General features: G+C 39.4%; 1 pseudogene; it reads right to left on the reverse strand.

Annotated features, from left to right (window-relative positions):
* Positions 1 to 3,866: 3,866 nt before the first annotated feature.
* Positions 3,867 to 24,866, reverse strand: LOC105470740 (POTE ankyrin domain family member B-like; annotated as a pseudogene).
* Between the last annotated feature and the right edge of the window lie 380 nt (positions 24,867 to 25,246).

Genomic DNA, 25,246 nt, shown 5'->3' on the forward strand with positions numbered 1-25,246 from the left:
TCTATAAATTACTTTGGGTGGTATGCCACTCAGGCACAGAAATGTCCTTATGTTAGGCAATACCATTCAGGACATAGGCATGGGCGGAGACTTCATCCCTAGAACACCAAAAGCAAAGGTAACAAAAGCCAAAATTGACAAATGGAATCTAGTTAAACTAAAGAGTGTCTGCAGAGCAAAAGAAACTATCATCAGAGTGAATAGGCAACCCACAGAACGGGAGAAATTGTTGCAATCTATCCGTCTGACAAACGGCTAATATGGAGAATCTACAAAGAACTTAAACAAATTTACAAGAAAAAAAAAACATCAAAAAGTCGGCAAAGGATATGAACAGACACTTCCTAAAGAAGACATTTATGCAGCCAATGAACATGTGAAGCATGGCACATCATCACTCATCAGTGGATAAATGGAAATCAAAACCACAATGAGATACAATCTCATACCACTTACAATGGCCATCATTAAAAAATCAGGAAACAACAGATGCTGGAGAGGATGTGAAGAAATGGGAACGCTTTTACATTGTTGGTGGGGTATAAATTAGCTCAACCATTGTGGGAGACAGTGTGATGATTCCTCAGGGATCTAGAACTAGAAATACCACTTGACTCAGTAATCTCATTACTGTGCATATACCCAAAAAAATATAAATCATTCTAACATAAAGATACATGAACATGTATGTTTATTGTGGCAGTGTTCACAACAGCAAAGATTTGGAACCAACCCAAATGCCCTTCAATGATAGACTGGATAAAGAGAATGTGGCATATAGACACCATGGAATATTATGTAGCCATAAAAAAGGATGAGTTCATATCTTTGCTGGGACATGGATGAAGCTGGAAACCATCATTCTAAGAAAACTAACACAAGAACAGAAAACCAAACACCCCATGTTCTCACTCATAAGTGGGAGTTGAACAATGAGAACACATGGACAGAGGAAGGAAAACATCACACACAAGGGCCTATTGGGGTGGAGGGCTAGGAGAGGGATGGCATTAGGAGAAATACCTAATGTACATCACGGGTTGATGGATGCAGCAAGCTACTATGGCATGTGTATACCCATGTAACAAACATGCATGTTCTGCACAGAACTTAAAGTATAACTAAAAAAAAAAAAAGTATGCTTTTAATTAAGCTTTTAATCATAGAACTTTTAAAGAAGATTCTTTTGAATCTTTTACTACCACATCATAGCTGGGATAAACTGTTGAGATTTAAAAAGTCACACAAATATCAAACACAAACAACTAGAATTAGGAACCAAACTCAGGTTTCTGTAGTGAACAGGGCAGAATATTAACATTGGGTCACCACCACCACTTATTTGGCCTTGGCTAGCAAAAGATGGCCTTGTTATGTAGATGAGACTGCTTATGTTAAAAAAAAAAAGTTTTAAAAAATAATTTCTGCTAACTGGAATTGTTGTTGTTGTTCTTGCTTTCGCAGCCACAGGAGTTTTAGCCAATTCAGATGCCTTACTCCCCACAATTTGGAACAATCCTTTGGATTTGACCAAGTCAGGAAGAGATGGGAGAAAATTAAAACAACAACAGTAAAAGCTCAAACATAAGCAAACAAAAAGAGTTAAGCAAAACAAACAAATGCACAATTCATATGATTACTGAGTGTTCTAATGGTAAGGAGAAATTAAAAGCAACTGGTTGGTAATCTTAAATTTTAGTCATTAAGGAAAAATTTTAAGAAAAATCTCTAATTCAGCTACTTACCTGGAAATAAGGCTCAGGATGGTGGTCTCTCTCTGCCATCTTCAAAGCTGGAAAAACTTACACTCAGCAGGAAAACTTGCCTTCCTTGTTGGAAATGAGTAAAACTTAAGAAAAGGAGTTGTACAGCAAAATCGACCTTAGATCTCAACCAAATTTGGGGAGATTAGGGACTTTCTGCAGGGGAGATGCTCCCTAACCTCAGCAAATTATCCTATTGGTTTGGGCAGTAAAGATTACCCAGGCTGGTATCAAACAATAATGAGATTTCTCAAAGGTCAGGACCACTTTTGTAATCACCTTTTTTTCTTTTTTTTTTTTTTTTTTTTTTTTTTTTTTTTTTTTTTTTTTTTGACAGTCTCACTCTGTCATCTAGGTTGGAGTGCAGTGGTGCTATCTCGGCTCACTGCAAACTCTGCCTCCCAAGTTCATGTCATTTGCCTGCCTCAGACTCCTGTGTAGCTGGGACTACAGGTGTCCACCACAACACCTGGCTAATTTTTTCTATTTTTAGTAGATACGGGTTTTCACCGTGTAGGCCAGGATGGTCTTGATCTTCTGATCTTGTGATCCGCCCTCTTCAGCCTCCCATAGTGCTGGGATTACAGGCATGAGCCACCGCCCCCAGCCTTCTGTCTTTTTTAATCTTTATTGGTAGTCTGTTTTGTCAAGAACTAGGAGTGCAACACCTGCTTTTTTCTGTTTTCCATCTACTTGAAATATTCTTCTCCATTCCTTTATTTTGAGCTTGTGTATGACACTGCATGTCAGATGGATTTCTTGAAGACGGCATACTCAAATGGATCTTGGTTCTTTGTAGAGGACTATGTGCTGGCAAACAGAGTGTTCCGGATAAGTCCTGCTCTGGCAAACGAAGCAGGGCGTTCCCGATAAGTCCTGCTCTTGCAAACGAAGCAGGGCATTGGGGGCTTGTTTATGTGTAAACATCTTGAAAATCCAGAAAGTCAGGGAAAGGTCAGAAAAACAACAATTTGTCTTGTGACTTGGCAACATTCCACAAACGACTGTATAAAATAAAGCAGAGCGCGCCATTGGAGGCGGCCGCCATGTTTGTCTTGTCTTGTGTTGTCTGGTGTGTTCATTCCTTTGTTTAGGAAACACGCGGACCCCAACAGTTCTTTATTTAGCTTGGCCCCCTGTATCTTTCAATTGGAGCATTTGCCCATTTACATTTAAGGTTAGTAATGGTGTGTGTGGATTTGATCCTGTCATCATGCTGTCAGCTGGGGACCAACGTGTAACTTCCAATTCCTGGACTGTGTGCTTTAACTCTGGGGAACTCATATAGGGCCCCAACTTTGTTCTCTGGCTCCTCGAGGTTTGGAGTCCACTGCAGTGAGGGGATCAAAGTGCAGCAGCTGTGGCAGAATGCCAGCAGATGCAAAATTCCCTGCCTCCCTGTGGGTGTTCACCCAGTGGTGGAAGCAAGACAGCTGGGGTGTGGGCCAGGGGGCCCCTGCTGACTGTGTGTGCTGTTGCACTGGAGGTAGTGTTGGTCCAAGTGGGGTGCTGGCCAGCAGGTCTGGGTGCCTTCTCTGAGCCCCCGCCAAGCAACAGTGGTCGCTCAGGGTATAAGAAGGTCCCTTTTTCTCTGCACAGTATTACCTCAAGGATGAGATGTTGGCAGGGGTGGGTTTTTGGTTCTGTACCCACCATGGCTTCATCTTCAGTGGCAGTTGGTGTGGGTTGGGGTGTGTGCTGCACTCTCATGTGCTGTTAGGGCAAGTACAGCAAAATCTACCTGTGTAAACACACACAGCAAAGTGATGTAAGAAGTTTCCATATAAAGGCCTGCAATATGGAGAGGTAATGTGCAGGCTGGTGCATGGCCAGGCTTCTTTTTAAAGCAAGTCCCCTTTTTTTTTAAGAAGGGAACTCTTAGACTTGATCTGTGCTGAGCAATCTTGCACATGAGATGGGGCTGGTCTGACCTCAGCACTCCTTAAGTGCTGGGATAGTGTCTCATAATTGCAAGTGGAGCCTAGAGAGACAGCTGTCCCTGCCCTCTGGGCTCCACATCAGCTGACTTGCTGCTCTACCACTTTCCTTGTCTCCTGGGAGCTCCACCCTAGAGAGATGTGAGTTAGCAGTTTCTTAATGTAATCACCCCAGGATGGAGGGTCTGTGCTGTGGGCATAAGCCAGGGTTCCTTGTCTGGTGATGAACATTAGGTGATGTGTGGTACCTGTGGAAGATGGACTGACTTGTTCCTTGGGTCAACTGCAGCTTGTTGGAGGTGTCAATGTGGCTCTTAGGGTCTTTCCTCCCTTGATATTCTGAGGGTAGCAAGGGCAATTCCACTGCAGAGGCAGTGGCAGAGAGGATTTCAGTTGCTCCTGGAAGCTCTGTCCAGGGAATTGCTGAGTTGCTACTGGCTTGATAGCTCTGGTGGGGGGCTGGCTGGAGACCTAGGCCAGGAGGACCTGCCCATCAAGGAGATATGGAAATGGGTGCCCACATAACAGTCTGGCCACTTTTCGGTGGGGCTGCTGTGGTATGCCTGGGGTCCACTCCAGTCTCCAATTGCCTCGTATTTTCCAGTGCCTGAAGGTATCAACAGTGAAGCCTGCAAAAAGGCAAAGATGATAGCCTGTCCCTTCATCTGGGAGCTCTGCACCTGTGAGGTATGAACCTGTTGCCAACCTGAACACACCTGTAGGATGTGGCTGGAGGCAAGTAGAGAAGCCTTGCCCAGTCAGGAGGAACAGGAACAGGGACTTGCTTCAAAAGAAGTCTGGTCATGTTTTTCTAGAGTGGCTATGCAGTGCTGGGGGTTCACTTCACACCCCGGTCACCTCAGACACTCTGAAACTCTAAGGCTGAAATGGCTGAGTCTCCCAAATGGCATAGATGACAATCTGGTCCTCCCCCTGGAAGCTCTGACTCAGGGAGGCCTGAAACCTCTCAGCAAGAGAACAGCAGTGAAGGTGACTGGAGACCCTGGTTGAAAGGCTCCAGCCAGTGCTTAGAAATGCGGTTGGGGACTGACTTAAACAAGAGTCTGGCCATGTTTGTGCAGGGTGGGTGTGCTGTGCTGCAGTACCACTTCCACCCCTGGTCAGCTTGGGCTCTCCAAAGGCTGCAGCCCAGAATGGCTAGTTGCCCACACAGCAAAGGTGGTGGCTCACTCCTCCTTCTGGGAACTCTGTCCCAGGAAGGGTTCAAATCTCCATTGGCCAAGGAACGTTGGTGGGGGTAGCTGGAGGCCTCAGGTGGGAGGTCCTGTCCAGTGATGAGGAACAGGATCAGGGGCCTGCTTACAGAACCAGTCTGGACATGATTTGGTAAAGCAGCTGTGCTGTGCCGCAGGATCTCTTCTGCCCCTTATGAGTCTGTACTCTCCAAAGCCTGCATGCTGGAATGACTAAGTCGCCCAAACAGGAAAGATGGTGGCCTGACCCAACTTTTCTCTCAGAATTTATCCTGTGTGATGGAGTTTAATTTTTAGGCTATTAATTTTACTGTCAGCATTAGAGATGTTCAGAAAGAATCTCACAGTTATCTTTTAGGTTAGATATATGAGAATTCATTTTATCCTATAAATAAACCTGTTCATGTTTGTTCTCTGGAAAGAAGTCTCTTTCAGCTATCTGACTTTGATCACAATCATGTAGAGCAGTAGTCAGTCTACAATGACATGATTGGATTTCCACTTCCAGTATTTCCTAGCTGTGTCTTACATTCTCCAGTTCAGAACTGAGCATTCTCAGTTGTCAAAATGCTACACTGTCCACTCTACTGAAATACTGATTTTTGCTAATGCTTCCTCATTCAGTTTAATAGCCTTTAGAAGTTTATCATTCTTTTCTTTCACACATCCAATTTCCTCCAAATATTTTTTTTCCCGATAGCTTGTCCTGATGTTTTATTTTGTGCAGTTCCAGTCTTAGCACGGCAATTTCTTCCTGCAGCATGCTATTTTCATGCAAGAGACCTTTAACTTTCTTATGGCTAAGAGAAATCTAAGTAAACAAAGGGAACTTTTAGTTAGCACTCAATAGAATGATATATCTTGATTTCTTCTGAAATAACATGTATATTTGTATAATGAAAGAATCCCCATCGTGGATATTTAACTGAAAAAAGTTAGACAAAACTTTAAATGTAAAAGAGTGTAAATTCCAAAAAGTTGAAATATTTATGTAAAGACCATGAAAAATAAACCACTAGAGGATTATTAAGAATTTCAGAATTGGAAAAGCCTTTCTCTGAATTACAAGAAACCAGAGGAATAAAATATAAGATTAATACATTTGACTATATTTTTAAAATTGTGTTTACACTCTGATATCTAAACTATAAACCACAGTATCATAGGAGCCTTAGCTATGCAAGTATTTGGACAGAAGCAATTTCTCTAAGTTCTTTAAGTTCCTTTTTCTGAAGAATGTTTTATCAATATACTGATTTTCTAATACTTCCACAGTCAGTTATAGGAATTACATTTATTCATAACTGTTAAATCTAAACATTGTACCCCTCTACAAAGTACACATCTGCATCTAAGCATTGCACTTCTACATACAACACTGAACCCATTTAAGATCACAGTTCTTAAAAGGAGAGGTCAAAAAGTATATGCAGCCAGGAGCAGTGGCTCACACCTGTAATTCCAGCGCTTTGGGAAGTCGAGGTGGGCGAATCATAGGATCAGTAGTTTGAGACCAGTCTGGCCAATATTATGAAATCCTGTCTCTACTAAAAATACAAAAAATTAGCCGGACATGGGGGTGTGCACCTGTAACCCCAGCTACTCAGGAGGTTGAGGCAGGAGAATCATGTGAACCTGGGAGGTAGAGGTTGCAGTGAGCTGAGATGGTGCCATTGCACTCCAGCATGGGATACAGTGGAAGACTCCATCTAGAATACACACACACACACACACACACACGTGTATATGCAACATGCAGGATTTTCCCCAGGTCTTCTGATGTTACTTCTAGTGATCCTCCACAAAATCACAGTTACTTCTGTGGTGTAAATATATAAATACAAAAGAAGTCTTTTATTACACAATACACATGATAAATAAGATACAACTTACAAGACTTTTCTTAGAAATCAGGAGATGATTTGCATTGCAATAACGTTTCTTTCCTCTTTATACTGTTTGAAGTAGTATTAAGTGTGAAATAGGGGAAATATACTGAACTATTTCTCTGAGAACAAAATATTTATCAATAAATTATGACTAAATGTATATCTTGGCATGTCATTATTTTCAAAGCTCTTTGCATTGAAAAGAGAAACTTTTTTTTTTTTTTTTGAGATGGAGTCTCGCTCTGTCTCCCAGGCTGGAGTGCAGTGGCCGGATCTCAGCTCACTGCAAGCTCTGCCTCCCGGGTTTATGCCATTCTCCTGCCTCAGCCTCCCGAGTAGCTGGGACTACAGGCGCCCGCCACCTCGCCCGGCTAGTTTTTTGTAATTTTTAGTAGAGACGGGTTTCACCATATTAGCCAGGATGGTCTCGATCTCCTGACCTCGTGATCCGCCCGTCTTGGCCTCCCAAAGTGCTGGGATTACAGGCTTGAGCCACCGCGCCCGGCCCGAAATTAGAAACTTCTTGGAGCAAACTGTTACTCTCCTCAAAAGCAAAGATAATGAAATCCACAATGTGGTCTCTGACCCAGCTATACATTTCCGACTTTCCTATCAGTGAAAATAGCAAACTGACTTCTCTCTATTAATATTTGTAAAAGATGAACTAATGACCAAAAATGAGAAAATCTGTTGTTAGGAGCAAAACTTATTTTTGATGTTGGAAAGATCATCAATTCTTATGAAAAATATCAAATGCTTCTCCATTGGATTGAGGCCATTGTGAAGGTCACTACTCAGCTGTTGCAGACAAATAAAGTTGAATTAAGAGCAACGTTTTATCTTATATGTACATATATACATATATGACAAAGGATATATAGTGTGTGTGTATATATATACACACACGTATATATACAATTTAAAAATCATTTTTACTTTCCAAAATACATAAAGCTGGTTTTTACAATACACACACATATAAAAACATTTGAAAATGAGTAAAGAAAATATCTCAGAATTCATTTTCTTTTCAGCCACTTCTATCTGCTTTTGTTTATTAGTCAGAATCTCGTCTTGTGATATTCCAGTGCTGTTATTCAGAAAGTTGTTTGAGTATCATTTTGTTCATCACTAGAAGAAATTTTAATTTTCACGAAATACTGGGGGGTGTCGCTAAAATGATCTACAGAACAAGATGGTGCCATCAGATATCATTCACACTATGTATATCTGCACATTAATCTAAGACAAGGCAAAGGAGTCTCACATCTGTTAAACCAGCTCTCCCCATCCATGTTGGCACCAGAAACTGATTTTGTGGAAGATAATTTTTCCGTGGACTGAGGTGGGGCTGGTTCCAGGATGATTCAAGCACATTACATTCATTGTGCTCTTTACTTCTATTATTAATAATCTATAATGCAATAATTATATAAGTCACCATAATGTAGAATCAGTGGGAGCCCTCAGCTTGTTTTCCTACAACTTGATGGTCCCATCTGGGGGTAACGGGAGATGGTGACAGATCATAAAGCATTAGATTCTCATAAGGAGTGAACAACCTAGATCCCCTGCATGAGCAGCTTAAAACAGTGTGCGAGTCACACTCCTATGACAATGTAATGCCACCACTGATCTGACAGGAGGAGCACAGGCGGTAATGTGAGTGACAGAGAGTGACTGTAAACAGATGGAGCTTCACTTGCTCACTTGCCACTAACTTCCTGCTGTGTGGCCCAGGTCCTAACAGGCCAAGCACTGGTACTGGTCTGTGGCCTGGGGATTTGGAAACCCTGTGGTAACCCATACTTTTTATGTTTATTTTTTGGAAACACTTTCCACTTATATTCTTGATTCCTCTGTATTTTATAGACAATTCATTTTAAATGAATTCAGTAAAGTCTCAGAGGTTACAAAATGTACAAATGCCAATGAGTGGTACCACTCTACACCACCTACAACCAAGCTGAGCGTCATATCAAGAACCCAATCCCTTTGACAATGGCTGCAAAAGAGTAAAATACCTAGGAATATACTTAATGAAGGAGGTGAGTGATCTATAAAAGGATAACTGGAAAACACCACTAAAGAAAAGCATAGATGACACAAATAAATGAACATACATTCTATGTTCCTGGACTTAGAGTACTGCTATTGTGAAAATGACCAGAGTGCCCAAAGCAGTCTACCGATTCAATACATTTTCTATCAAAGTACCAATGTCATTCTTCAGTCTTCTTATTTAAAAAAGCTGCCATTCATGTACAACCACAAAAGAGCCTGTATAGCAACAGACATGCCAAGCAAAAGGAACGAACATGTTGGTATCACATTACCTGACTTCAAATTATACTCTAAGGCCACAGTAACAAAAACAGTGTGGTACTGGTATAAAAGTAGATACACAGATCAATGGAACAGAATAGACAACTCAGAAATAAAGCCACTACAATCAAATGATCTCTGAGAAAGGATACAAACACATACACTGGAGAAACTACATGTTATTCAATAAATGGTGCTGGGGAAAAAAAGATAGCCATATATAGAAGAAAAAAAAACTGGATCTCTATCTCTCACCATATACAAAAATTAATTCAAGATGGATTAATGGCCTAAACCTAAGACCTGAAAACATTGGTCTAGGAAAATACTTTATGATGAAGACCCTAAAAGCAAAGGCAACAAAATGAAAATAAATTAATTAATTAAAAAGACCTAATTAAACTAAAAAGCTTCAGCACAGCAAAAGAAATAATCATCAAAGTAAACCAACAACCTATACAATGGGAAAAAATATTTGCAAATTATGAATTTAACAAAGGACTAATATCCATAACCTACCAGAAACTCAAACAAATCAGCAGGAAAAATACAAATAATTCCATTAAAAAGTGGGCACATGACAGGAATAGATATTTCTCAAAAGAAGATGCACAATACTGTTTTCCATAATGGTTGAACTAGTTTACAATCCCACCAACAGTGTAAAAGTGTTCCTATTTCTCCACATCCTCTCCAGCACCTGTTGTTTCCTGACTTTTTAATGATTGCCATTCTAACTGGTGTGAGATGGCATCTCATTGTGGTTTTGATTTGCATTTCTCTGATGGCCAGTGATGATGAGCATTTTTTCATGTGTCTGTTGGCTGTATGAATGTCTTCTTTTGAAAAAATGTCTGTTCATATCCTTTGCCCACTTTTTGATGGGGTTGTTTGTTCTTTTCTTGTAAATTTGTTTGAGTTCTTTGTAGGTTCTGGATATTAGCCGTTTGTCAAGTGAGTAGATTACAAAAATTTTCTCCCATTCTGTAGGTTGCCTGTTCACTCTGATGGTAGTTTCTTTTGCTGTGCAGAAGCTCTTTAGTTTAATTAGATCCCATTTGTCAATTTTGGCTTTTGCTGCCGTTGCTTTTGGTGTTTTAGACATGAAGTCCTTGCCCATGCCTATGTCCTGAATGGTACTACCTAGGTTTTCTTCTAGGGTTTTTATGGTATTATGTCTAACATTTAAGACTCTAATCCATCTTGAATTAATTTTTGTATAAGGAGTAAGGAAGGGATCCAGTTTCAACTTTCTACTTATGGCTAGCCAATTTTCCCAGCACCATTTATTAAATAGGGGATCCTTTCCCCATTTCTTGTTTCTCTCAGGTTTGTCAAAGATCAGATGGCTGTAGATGTGTGGTATTATTTCTGAGGACTCTGTTCTGTTCCATTGGTCTATATCTCTGTTTTGGTACCTGTACCATGCTGTTTTGGTTACTGTAGCCTTGTAGTATAGTTTGAAGTCAGGTAATGTGATGCCTCCAGCTTTGTTCTTTTGACTTAGGATTGTCTTGGCAATGCAGGCTCGTTTTTGGTTCCATATGAACTTTAAAGCAGTTTTTCCAATTCTGTGAAGAAACTCATTGGTAGCTTGATGGGGGTGGCATTGAATCTATAAATAACTTTGGGCAGTATGGCCATTTTCACGATATTGATTCTTCCTCTCCATGAGCATGGTATGCTCTTCCATTTGTTTGTGTCCTCTTTTATTTCATTGAGCAGTGATTTGTAGTTCTCCTTGAAGAGGTCATTTACATCCCTTGTAAGTTGGATTCCTAGGTATTTTATTCTCTTTGAAACAATTGTGAATGGAAGTTCATTCATGATTTGGCTCTCTGTTTGTCTGTTACTGGTGTATAAGAATGCTTGTGATTTTTGCACATTAATTTTGTATCCTGAGACTTTGCTGAAGTTGCTTATCAGCTTAAGGAGATTTTGGGCTGAGACAATGGGGTTTTCTAAATATACAATCATGTCATCTGCAAACAGGGACAATTTGACTTCTTCTTTTCCTATCTGAATACCCTTGATTTCTTTCTCTTGCCTGATTGCCCTCGCCAGAACTTTCAACACTATATTGAATAGGAGTGGTGAGAGAGGGCATCCCTGTCTTGTGCCAGTTTTCAAAGGGAATTTTTCCAGTTTTTGCCATTCAGTATGATATTGGCTGTGGGTTTGTCATAAATAGCTCTTATTATTTTGAGGTACATTCCATCAATACCGAATTTATTGAGCATTTTTAGCATGAAGGGCTGTTGAATTTTGTCAAAAGCCTTTTCTGCATCTATTGAGATAATCATGTGGTTCTTGTCTTTGGTTCTGTTTATATGCTGGATTACGTTTATTGATTTGCAAATGTTGAACCAGCCTTGCATCCCAGGGATGAAGCCCACTTGATCGTGGTGGATAAGCTTTTTGATGTGCTGCTGAATCCGGTTTGCTAGTATTTTATTGAGGATTTTTGCATCGATGTTCATCAGGGATATTGGTCTAAAATTCTCTTTTTTTGTTGTGTCTCTGCCAGGCTTTGGTTTCAGGATGATGTTGGCCTCATAAAATGAGTTAGGGAGGATTCCCTCTTTTTCTATTGATTGGAATAGTTTCAGAAGGAATGGTACCAGCTCCTCCTTCTACCTCTGGTAGAATTTAGCTGTGAATCCATCTGGTCCTGGACTTTTTTTGGTTGGTAGGCTATTAATTATTGCCTCAATTTCAGAGCCTGCTATTGGTCTGTTCAGGGATTCAACTTCTTCCTGGTTTAGTCTTGGAAGAGTGTAAGTGTCCAGGAAATTATCCATTTCTTCTAGATTTTCTAGTTTATTTACGTAGAGGTGTTTATAGTGTTCTCTGATGGTAGTTTGTATTTCTGTGGGGTCGGTGGTGAGATCCCCTTTATCATTTTTAATTGCATCTATTTGATTCTTCTCTCTTTTCTTCTTTATTAATCTTGCTAGTGGTCTGTCAATTTTGTTGATGTTTTCAAAAAACCAACTCCTGGATTCATTGATTTTTTGGAGAGTTTTTGTGTCTCTACCTCCTTCAGTTCTGCTCTGATCTTAGTTATTTCTTGCCTTCTGCTAGCTTTTGAATGTGTTTGCTCTTGCTTCTCTAGTTCTTTTAATTGTGATGTTAGAGTGTCAATTTTAGGTCTTTCCTGCTTTCTCTTGTGGGCATTTAGTGCTATAAATTTCCCTCTACACACAGCTTTAAATGTGTCCCAGAGATTCTGGTATGTTGTATCTTTGTTCTCATTGGTTTCAAAGAACATCTTTATTTCTGCCTTCATTTCGTTATGTACCCAGTAGTCATTCAGGAGCAGGTTGTTCAGTTTCCATGTAGTTGAGCGGTTTGGATTGAGTTTCTTAGTCCTGAGTTCTAGTTTGATGGCACTGTGGTGTGAGAGATAGTTTGTTATAATTTCTGTTCTTGTACATTTGCTGAGGAGTGCTTTACTTCCAATTATGTGGTCAACTTTGGAATAAGTGCAATGTGGTGCTGAGAAGAATGTATATTCTGTTGATTTGGGGTGGAGAGTTCTATAGATGTCTATTAGGTCCGCTGGCTGCAGAGATGAGTTCAATTCCTGGATATCCTTGTTAACTTTCTGTCTCGTTGATCTGTCTAATGTTGACAGTGGAGTGTTGAAGTCTCCCATTATTATTGTATGGGACTCTAAGTCTCTTTGTAAGTCTTTATGAATCTGGGTGCTCCTGTATTGGGTGCATATATATTTAGGATAGTTAGCTCTTCCTGTTGAATTGATCCCTTTACCATTATGTAATGGCCTTCTTTGTCTCTTTTGATCTTTGATGGTTTAAAGTCTGTTTTATCAGAGACTAGGATTGCAACCCCTGCTTTTTTTTGTTCTCCATTTGCTGAGTAGATCTTCCTCCATTCCTTTATTTTGAGCCTATGTATGTCTCTGCACGTGAGATGGGTCTCCTGAATACAGCAGACTGATGGGTCTTGACTCTTTATCCAGTTTGCCAGTCTGTGTCTTTTAATTGGATCATTTAGTCCATTTACATTTACGGTTAATATTGTTATGTCTGAACTTGATCCTGCCATTATGATATTAACTGGTTATTTTGCTTGTTAGTTGATGCAGTTTCTTCCTAGCCTCGATGGTCTTTACATTTTGGCATGTTTTTGCAATGGCTGGTACCGGTTGTTCCTTTCCATGTTTAGTGCTTCTTTCAAGGTCTCTTGTAAGGCAGGCCTGGTGGTGACAAAATCTCTAAGCATTTGCTTATCTGTGAAGGATTTTATTTCTCCTTCACTTATGAAACTTAGTTTGGCTGGATATGAAATTCTGGGTTTAAAATTCTTTTCTTTAAGAATGTTGAATATTGGTCCCCACTCTCTTCTGGCTTGTAGAGTTTCTGCCGAGAGATCTGCTGTTAGTCTGATGGGCTTCCCTTTGTGGGTAACCCGACCTTTCTCTCTGGCTGCTCTTAAGATTTTTTCCTTCATTTCAACTTTGGTGAATCTGGCAATTATGTGTCTTGGAGTTGCTCTTCTCGAGGAGTATCTTTGTGGCATTCTCTGTATTTCCTGAATTTGAATGTTGGCCTGCCCTACTAGGTTGGGGAAGTTCTCCTGGATGATATCCTGAAGAGTGTTTTCCAACTTGGTCCCATTTTCCCCCTCATTTTCAGGCACCCCAATCAGACGTAGATTTGGTCTTTTTACATAATCCCATACTTCCTGCAGGCTTTGTTCATTTCTTTTTCTTCTTTTTTCTTTTGGTTTCTCTTCTCGCTTCATTTCATTCATTTGATCCTCAATCGCTGATACTGTTTCTTCCAGTTGATCGAGTTGGTTACTGAAGTTTGTGCATTTGTCACTTATTTCTCGTGTCATGGTTTTCATCTCTGTCATTTCTTTTACGACCTTCTCTGCATTAATTACTCTAGCTATCAATTCTTCCACTCTTTTTTCAAGATTTTTAGTTTCTTTGCGCTGGGTACGTAATTCCTCCTTTAGCTCTGAAAAGTTTGATGGACTGAAGCCTTCTTCTCTCATCTCGTCAAAGTCATTCTCCGTCCAGCTTTGATCTGTTGCTGGCGATGAGCTGTGCTCCTTTGCAGGGGGAGATGGGCTCTTATTTTTTGAATGTCCAGCTTTTCTGCCCTGCTTTTTCCCCATCTATGTGGTTTTATCTGCCTGTGGTCTTTGATGATGGTGACGTACTGATGGGGTTTTGGTGTAGGTGTCTTTCCTGTTTGATATTTTTCCTTCTAACAGTCAGGACCCTCAGCTGTAGGTCTGTTGGAGATTGTCTGAGGTCCACTCCAGACCCTGTTTGCCTGGGTATCAGCAGCAGAGGCTGCAGAAGATAGAATATTGCTGAACAGCGAGTGTACCTGTCTGATTCTTACTTTGGAAGCTTCCTCTCAGGGGTGTACTCCACCCTGTGAGGTGTGCGGTGTTAGACTGCCCCTAGTGGGGGATGTCTCCCAGTTAGGCTACTCAGGGATCAGGGACCCACTTGAGCAGGCAGTCTGTCCCTTCTCAGATCTCAACCTCCGAGTTGGGAGATCCACTGCTCTCTTCAATGCTGTCAGACAGAGTCGTTTGCGTCTGCAGAGGTTTCTGCTGCTTTTGTTGTTGTTGTTGTTGTTTTTTAGCTGTGCCCCATCCCCAGAGGTAGAGTCTACAGAGACAGGCAGGTTTCCTTGAGCTACTGTGAGCTCCCCCAGTTCGAGCTTCCCAGCGGCTTTGTTTACCTACTTAAGCCTCAGCAATGGCAGGCGCCCCTCCCCCAGCCTCACTGCTGCCTTGCGGTTAGATTGCAGACTGCTGTGCTAGCAACAAGGGAGGCTCCGTGGGTGTGGGACCCTCCTGGCCAGGTGTGGGGTATAATCTCCTGGTGTGCCTGTTTGCTTAAAGTGCAGTATTGGGGTGGGAGTTAGCCGATTTTCCAAGTGTTGTGTGTCTCAGTTCCCCTGGCTAGAAAAAGGGATTCCCTTCCTCCTTGCACTTCCCAGGTGAGGCGATGCCTCGCCCTGCTTCAGCTCTCGCTGGTCAGGCTGCAGCAGCTGACCAGCACCAATTGTCTGGCACTCCCTAGTGAGATGACCCCAGTACCTCAGTTGAAAATGCAGAAATCACCAGTCTTCTGTGTCGCTCGCGCTGGGAGTTGGAGACTGGAGCTGTTCCTATTCGACCATCTTGCTCTGCCCCCAGATGTAATTGTTATAATTATTTAAACCTCAATTTAGCATTAACTAGCCTTTCAATGTAAACACTTACACATTATGATGACTAGAAACAGCATGCTCTCTGGTCATCTGTCCAGATAGATCTTGAGAGGATACATCGATATTTTGCTCAAGTAGAAGGCTGGCTATACTTGCTGATCCACAAAGTACAGCAAGTATGAGAGTGGTTCTAAAATGACAGAGATCGTTTCTCTCTTAGGAACTGTAATAAAGTTATTTTAAAATCTAATTTGATATGCTTTACCAATTTAACATCTTCCTTATCCCATGCAGAATCAAACATTTACATGTGCTAAAAGACATAAGCATCTTGGGTGCTCCAGTGCTCATCCTTGTAAAATACCACCAAGGTTAAAAGGAAGGGACAAAAAGGAAACCTCTTATCTCAGTGGGGTATTGCATAGTAGAAGCTACTAATTTAATATCCTTTGATAGGCAAGAAACAATGCTAGGGCCACTTGTCTGAAGTGGACAAAGATTTAAGTGAAGATTTTGTCAAAGCTTCCCTAGGCTGATATGCTGTAATAGAAAATCAGCTAGGGGGTAAGATAAATAAGGGCTCTCTGCATGCTGAAAACAGTTAATATTAATAAAAATGGTAAGACAAGTCATAGGAATTTCAGTTAATAATGCCAACAAGCAGGAATTAATGCCATATATATGAATTAAATGCCATATATATCTTTCTTACTTATGCACAGCAAACTTTGAAGGATATATTCTCCTACTTTTCATGTATGACAACATATTGGGCGGTAAACAACACTCCCAAGGTCACACATGTAGGAAGTCAGAAAGTTAGGAATTAAACCCAGTCTTGTGTGAATCCAAAGCCTAGCTCTTTTCTCTTTATCACCCACCTACGGCTTGCCTTCATGAAAGGAAAAGTGTATCCACTTAAAACTATCTTCACTCCCTCTCTCCATACCAATGAAAAATAAAAACATCAAAAGACACTGGAAATAAAAAGGGAAAAAGCTGTTGAACCCACAATATGTGGGAATGGCAATTAATTGTCATGTAGGGATAAGCTAGCTTAATATTCTTCAAAGAGTGCAACTTAAAGAAGAGTCTTTAAAAAGACAAAAGGATTTTCAACTCCTATCTATGTTTAATACAGCATATGTAGTGTAAAAGCATGTAAGACAGAGGTTAAAAACTACTAGAAAGGGTTAAGACGTTTAATTACTCAGTCATAAACTGAAAGTTAAAGTTCACACATCATAAAATTAATATGAAATCCCTTTAGCTAACATAAGATCATGTAACCAAAATGTCATAAAACAAATAACATCAGTCAATATAATAAGAGAAGATGAATACTACTAAAAATTTTCATTATATTGTCCAGTCCAAATAATTACTTTTCTACTTAACTGATTTGTGTTGATACTGATCAAGATATCCCAATAAGTATAATTTAATCTTGCTAATTTATTATTTATGGCTTCAGTGACTGCTATCAATCGATAACAACACAAACATTAAAAGAAATAACTATACCTTCCATATCTATCAAGTGCATTTAAATTAGCTTTTTTCTTGATTAAAAATTTTACCACTTGCTGTTTTTGTCCATGTATGCCAAGGAAAAGTGATGTGAGGCCACACTGTAAAACAATAAAAAACAAAAACAGTATGTAATTCAAAAAAAATATGCATTTCTCAACGGAAGTGGAAGCTTTATATAAGATCCCATGGACTTACACTCACAGAAAGTAAATAAAATATAGTTGTTTCCTTCTCACTCTTCTGTGCTTTGCCACATGCTGCTTCTTCCCTTGGAAACACCCCTTCTCTGCCTCACCACGTCAACTCTGATCATCTCAAAAACTCACTTTCAACATTTACTGCTTCCAAGACTCTTTGCTTCTAACTAAGCATTTGACATGGTACTTTTGGATGATAATTTTTTTTCCATTTAAGCAAAGAGCTTCTTGAGGCCAGGGGCTATATCTTTTATCTCTATATTATCCAACCCTAAGACAAAATTGTTGTGTATAAAGCAAGAATTTGCATGTAAAATGTTTCTTTGGCTTCATATATTTTACCAAAAGTTCAAGCTCCAACGTGCAATAAAAATTGCTATTAATACTCATACTGTGCGTTTCAAGAATTTTTCCAACATTTATTCATTTAAAATCTATTTGTATTTAATTTTTAACTCCATGGTTTTTAGTGTTTAAACCTGCCATCCTGATTTTGCCAAAGCTCTACAAACTTAAGAGACATACTGGATAGTCCATAACACAGCTTCAGTTGACAAACAAGGTTTAGAATTTTCTACAATTCTGATTGAGAAAACTCTGCTCTTAACAACGACTTATTGACTCAAGCACTTGAATGATAACAATGAGATACAAAATCCTGAGAGGACCATCCTCTACTTATGGAAAGACTACTCACTGAAAATTTCTAAAGACCTTCTGAATGGCAGTGAATAACTGATGGTAGAAAGGAAAAGGTATTATTCTGTAAGCTGATAGATAATGCCAATAATATTCATTTTAATGTCTCAACCACAGAGATAAGACAGACTAGGCCAGGCATGGTGGCTCACACCTGTACTCCTAGCATTTTGGGAGGCTGAGGTGGGTGATTCCATTGAGACCAGGAGTTCAAGACCAGCCTGAGAAACATGGCAAAAATCTCATCTCTACTAAAAAATGAAATAAAATAAAACAAAACAAAAACTGAGATTGGAAAACCACCTGAGCTTGGGGAGGTCAAGGCTGTAGTGAGCTGTGATCATACCACTGCACCCCAGCCTGGGGAACAGAGTGAGATTCCATCTCAAAAGCAAAAAAAAAAAAAAAAAAAAAAAAAAAAAAAGTTAGATTAATGTTATTGGAAAGGAAAGATTTACAGGAATTAGCAAATATTTAACTCCAACTCTTCTAGAAATATCTTAAGTGTCTGAGATATAAGAATTTACATATTACACTTCTGTATTCAGTGGTTATTAAGCAGGAGTGTATCCAGATTTTGAGAAATTTGTTTTTGTTTTTGTTGTTGTTGTTGTTTTTATTGTGAGAGACCGGGTCTCATTGTGATGACCAGGCTAGACTCGAACTCCTGAGCTCAAGCAATCCTCCCACCTCAGCCTTCCTAGCAGCTGGCACTGCAGTCATGCACTACCATGCCTGGCTTCAAGGAAACATTTTTAAACATACATATCCAGGCTTTATTAGGCTTACTCTATCGAGTTCTTCAGGGGAAAACCTAGGCTTGCAGATTATTTAAAAACTTTCCTGAGGTAACTGGAATGCACAACTGTAGCTGGAAGCTAGTGCAATAGACAATACTTCAGTCTCATCTCTCATCCACGTAACTGATTCCCTTTATCATTCGAAGGTTTGGCCAAAAAGAGGAAATAGTAGGAGAGGGACTCATTTGCTGACAACACCACGTAATTTTCCCCAGTAAGAGTAGTACAAGGTCTAGTAAACTCAAAATCCAACCTGATCTTTTTACTTATAAACCCCTTATCTCCCACCTTCCCATCAAGACATTCTAAAGTTGAAAGCAGAGTTGAGACTCTAATTGGCCATTTCTACCAGAATAGGATAATAAATCGGTTAATTACCTTTTATTCCTTCTGTTCAAGGGTTTTCCCACTACATTAGCAACTATTCACTGCTAATCTGGTTTCTCAGAGGCCTCCTAAAATTGATCTCTAGGCAGTTTACAACCCATTAACTCCCTCTCCCAAACTGAAAACTGTCTTTCTCTAAAATTGAAAAGAACCTTATTTCACCATACAAAGGAAACAAGTCAATGAACAACACACACACACACACACACACACACACACACGCACGCACCTCTTGATGATCTTTTCCATCCATTACCTAATTTCCAAATTGGCCCTGATATTTCTGATTGCTCTCTTTTTCCCTTTCCACTTCTGCCTCATGAGCAATGAGAAATATCTTAAGCCTTGCTACTGAGAGATACATCACCTCATATCTATTACTATTTTACTTAGGAAATTTCCAAAGCAGCAGGATTATTATTCACTGAAATATGTTTACGTTTTCTTGGAGTTTTAATGTAAAACCTATTTCCACAGCAAATTTTGTCATTTTACATTCATTTGGGAAAAAACCTGGCAGGGAAAAATTTAAGAAAAAAAAAAGTATTACCTTTTACAAATTCAGTGTTTTTTAGAAAAGTATTAACCACAGGTGCGTTAAAAAACTGTACTCTCTAATGCTTCTTTAAAAGTTACAATATTTAAAATAAAGTCTTAGATAATTAAGTCATTTCAAAATATTTTCTTGGTGGAACTTCCAAATATGGGAAACTGGCCCTTACACAGGTTAATGTTAAAACGAATGCATTTCAGTATTTTGAAGATGAAATTGGTAGATCTATACCTTGTTTTTTGTTTCTGTATCAGCACCGTATAAGAGCAGTGCTTTGGCCATTAATCTATTTTCATTGTAGATAGCGTAGTATAGAGCAGTATTTCCACACACATCTGAAATATCTGGATCAGTGCCATATTCTAGCAACATTAATGCACATTCATCTTCCTGGCATTGTACGGCCTGTCAGTATTAGACCAAAAACAAATTATAAGTCCTCAGAATTCAAAATAACATTTCACACAGCTTTCACTAACTAGTTATATTTAAATGAGAAAACTCATGTTTATGTTATCTATTGAAATCAACCCATCTCACGCTGATATAGTTGACTTCTGCATACCTTGATCAGAGCTGTCCTCTTTTTGTTGTCAAGGTCGTTACGTTGACATCATCCGTCCAGCAGGAGTTTTACTACTTCTGAATTTCCATTGGCAAAGGCCAGATGTAGAGCAGTCCTATGAGAGTGAGAAGACTTTTTAGGAAATCGTAGTACACTAGCTACAGCCATATCAATGATTCATGTAATTGCAAACACTGAATAGCCTGCTATTACTGTGCCTTCAAAACAAACTTAATTTTCCTTTGAAGGAAGCACACTACTTACTACCTCTCATGACTCACTGTATTAATGAAAGAGCAGCTATTTGAATAGAAAGAGCAGAGCCCTTGGATGACATTCAGCTTGGGCTGGAACCCTTCTTGAAGGTCTGTCACTTCCCACCTGTTGCTTAGTCTTTTTGGGTATCAATTTCCACATCAACAAAATGGGAAAGAAAATAGTGGATTTCTCAGAGGAAACCACTGCAATGCTTAAATAAGACTCCACACGAAAGATATAGAATAGTTCCTAACACAAATAACAGCTCAATAATTGTAAGGTATTATCATTTTTACTAATACCACTAAAGACAACATTTGAATAAAGTGACATGATACAATTATACCTACACTTTTAGGTATGTTTTAAAGATTACAGGTAACATTGTAATTTGGTATTCTTAGATGATCATTGTCTCCATGTTTTACCAATTCTTACACTGAAATACCACTTATAATTCATGATTTACTATAACCATAACTGGCAGCATTTAAGTAATTCTCTTATTGAGACGTAAAATGATGGGGCATCATACAGTCCCTGGTGCCTTACATTAAGTAGAATATGTTATAATGTATCAGTCCTGGGGCAGTTCCAGTCAGATGACTAGCATTTAGATAAATTTTAGTTCTTAAAAGAACTATGGAATAATAGGGCTGAGGTGAAAACAAAAACAAAATTCCTAAAATAATCTATTTCTTACTTTGGTTTTCAAAACTTTAAGCCAAAGAAAACTTGAAATTCAAATGAATAGCATGAGGTCATTTTTTTCAATACTTAGATTTATACAATGTATGTACATCACATATTTGCAATCATTCATATTAGGATTTAAGACTGTTATAAATTTTCTCTTTTTAAAATGGATTTATGAAACCATTTGTGGAGCTTTTTTCAACTTTCACATTCAGGAGTACAGGTGCAGGATGTGCAGATTTGTTACATATGTAAACGTGTGCCAAGGGGGTTGGATATACAGATTATTTCATTACCCAGGTGTTAAACCCAGTACCCATTAGTTCTATTTCCTGCTTCTTTCCCTCCTCCCACCTTCCACACTCTGATAGGCCCCAGTGTATGTTGGTTCCCTCTAGGTGTCTGTGCATTCCCATCCTTTAGTTCCCACCTATATGTGAGACCATGCGGTATTTGGTTTTCTGTTCCTATGTAAGTTTGCTAAGGATAATGGCCTTCAACACCATCCATGTCCCTGCAAAGGAATGCTCTCGTTCTTTCCTTTATGCCTGAATAGTATTCCATGCTGTTTATGTACCACATTTTAGTTCTTAAAAGTACTTAAACAGTCTGTACCCATTTTCAAAAGGGCAGTTAAGGGTTATCTTTTACTATGTTCTACCTTCAGAAATGCTTTTGTTTGAAAGGAGGGAGGAAAAGCTTCAATTGAGATTAAGTCCTAATGCCCCAATTTTAAATCTCTCAGCTTGCTCAGGCCCAGCAGGTAAACATGAAGTTTTCAAAGATGGAAGGATCCTGAGAGATGGTAGAATGTGCATGCTGCATAATAGGTGTCTGGCTTATGTTTGATGACTAAACAGATTGAAAGAATGGATAAACACAGCTTAGGACTTCAATATTTTTAAAGAAAACTCCTGTTGAGTAGAGCAATACATTTGCAATAGTAATGATCATTTATATTTGCTATTTAGTTTTCATAAATATATAACTAAACTAAAATAATAAATCCACACTTTTTACACATGTTAATCTATATATAACGAAAAGATAATTATATAATAAAATGTATATACAATAAAATCTACAGGAAGAGGTAAACAGATTCCCTCTACTTCTGAAGAGGGTAAAAATTCACAGAAGATAGCCATCCACAGGAATAAAAATAAATAATAGAATGTGAGAAATTATTTGTATCTATGCAAGCAGCATATTCCTTCTCTTCCCAAGGATTCATTCCATTACTATTGAAACTTAACTAAAACTTTTCAGACATTCATTGCAGAAATCACAGATAAGAGAAAGGGAAAAACTTCACTTGCAAATCCCCAGAAATAAGTTTGATTATATTTTCTACATATTCTCAGCTAACACAAGGGCAGACTCTGTTTGTGTATATGTGTAACAAAATGATTTTTTTCTCACTTGATATAGCAAACTACATTTTTGCATGCCAACATATCTCTGTGTCTACTGACACCCTCAATGGTTACACATTATTCCATCTTATTCATGCACTGAAATTTGTTCACAAAATCTTTATATGAGTTCTTCTCAATACACTGCTATTTTAAGCAATACTAAGAAAAACGGATGTGTCCGTTTCATACAGATATTTCAGTATATGGGAATTGATGGGTAAAAGGCACACATATTTTTAAAATATGATTCTTACCACCAAATTGTCTATTTGAAAAGTTGCAGCAACTTAAACTTTCAACAACAGTGTAAGTACCACTGTTCTTTACCCTCACAAACTTTGTGGATAGAAAACAATATTTCACTCCGTTTTTACTTATTTGTTTTATTTTTTTTAGATGGAATCTGACTCTATCACCCAGGCTGGAATGCATTGGCTCAATCTCGGCTCACTGCAACCTCTGCCTCCCTGGTTCAAGCAATTCTCCACCCTAGGCCTCCTGAGTAGCGGAGATTACAGGTGCATGCCACCATGCCTGGCTAATTCTTTGTATTTTTAGTAGAGACATGTTTTCATCATGATGGCCAGGCTAGTCTCAAACTCCTGATCTTGTGATCCACCTGCCTTGGCCTCCCAAAATGCTGGCATTACAGATGTAAGCCACCACAGCCAGCCTTTCATTTCTCTTCTAACTTAAATAGAAAACAGTATTTCATTCATCTTCTAACTTAAATTTCTTCTCTTACCAGGAACACTACGTTTTCCTATGTGCACAGGTCACTGGTACATATGCAAAAAAGTACCTTGCCCAAGTTTAAATTGAGCTTATTTTATTATATTTGCATATTTAGGCTGGGTTCAGTGGCTCAGGCCTCTAATCTCAGCACTTTGGGAGGCCAAGGTGGGTGGATCACAAGGACAGGAATTCAAGACCAGCCTGGCCAAGATGGTGAAATGCTGTCTCTATTAAAAATACAAAAAATTAGCCAGGTGTGGTGGTGGGCGCCTGTAATCCCAGCTACTCTGTAGGCTGAGGTAGAGAACTGCTTGAACCTAAGAGGCAGAAGTTGTAGTGGGCCGACATTGTGCCACTGCACTCCAGCCTGGACAACAGAGTGAGACTCTGTCTCAGAAAAATAAATAAATAAATAAATATTTGCATATATAAATAGGCATTTGTGTTTTCTTCTGGTACTTTTCTCCTTTTGTATATTTAAAATTTTTAATCAATACTCCAGGAACTTATTTTTGGGACATAAAAATCTAGCTGGTTTTCTTCAAACAGCATGAATTATTCAGCATTGATGAATAATTCATCTTGTTTAACAATATGAACCATCACCACTATCAAGTGATAAATTCTTACATGTATTTGGGTACTTCTGGATTTCCTATTCTGTTCTATTTATTGATGTCTTTTCAGCTGTTAGTGAACAATTTGTAGAAATAGCACATGCACATTTTGACATCTGAAAAAGCAAGTCTTTTTCCATTCTGTTGCACAAAATTAATTTATCACAATAATAAAATGCAGCATGTGCAATTTAAAAACGCTAAAACTTTGCTATTTTTATTTGGCTTACATAAAAGTGATAAACACAGAAAAAGCTCACATGTCCAGAAAAACGAATCTTCCTATTCAAGGACATGAACCATACTTCCCATTTCAGTTTCCTTTTACAGTTCCTCAGTAAAGAACGTATTTATGTAAGGTACAGCAACATAAAACCCATGTTGGATTTTATTTGAAAAATATTTAGCCCAGAAGTTGATACATTATGGGACTTAGTTCTAAATATACACCTTTCTATAATGTATAGGACATTGTTTTAAAATGTGTACATTAAAAATAATCTGTTGCATTGACTTAATTTTGTGAGTTAAATCACTTTAAAACAGTCTATTAGTGTTCTATAAGAGAAATTATAATTGGATTGGAAATCAGCTAAAGTTTTGTTTTTGTGTTGCTGTTCATAAAGGGCCTGTGCCCTGTCCTCTCTGAGGTTTCCACACCCAGGGAAGTGTGAGGTCTGTGGAGGCGAGAGAGCCAGTCTCCCCATTCTCCCACCAGGAGGGTATGTCTCCATCATCCCTTCACATCCTGGCCTTCTCCCAGCCCAGGCCCAGTTACCTCTTTTGCTTGTCCCTCTTGTTCACGTCACTGCCCTTGAGCATGATGATATCCTTTCTGGGGACTTTACCCCATCAGGCAGCTCTGTGTAGCTTGTCCAGATCTTCTTGACGGATGTTGTACCTGGGCTCCATGAAGGTGCTGTAATGGTAGTCTTCCCAAGTGCCCACGTCGCTCTTGCCGCTCCCGCTGTAGCAGGGGAAGCAGTGGCAGCACCACTTGCCCATCTTGTTCCTGAGACCAAATGGCTTCTTCATAGAGGAGGCAGCAGGCATTGAACAAACCTCCGCCACCATCTGCTTTTAACAGCCAGGGGAGGCTGGTAGCAGCGAGCAGATCACGTCTACCAACCATTTTCAACAACTAGCAGGAAACTCTGGGTTTCCAATCTGCTCTAAGAGAAAGGTCAATCCCAATCAAAACCTGCCAACCTCAGCTGGGGAGCCCAGTCCACCCCACCCAGGGAAAACCCACACCCACCCAGAGAGACCCTATGCCCACCTCAGAAAAGACCAAGCCCCCAACCCCCAAGGAAACACCCAGCCCAGTCAAGGGAATGCCAAACCCAGCAAAGAAAACATCAAGCCCAGCAAAGGAATGCAAGGGAGGAAATGCCAATCCAAGCAAGAAACTCCAGGCAAAGCGACTAAGGCCAAGCCAAGCTACCAACGCCAAG

The sequence above is a fragment of the Macaca nemestrina genome, chromosome 15 (assembly GCF_043159975.1).
Source record: "Macaca nemestrina isolate mMacNem1 chromosome 15, mMacNem.hap1, whole genome shotgun sequence".
In the NCBI taxonomy this organism is placed as follows: Eukaryota; Metazoa; Chordata; class Mammalia; order Primates; family Cercopithecidae; genus Macaca; species Macaca nemestrina.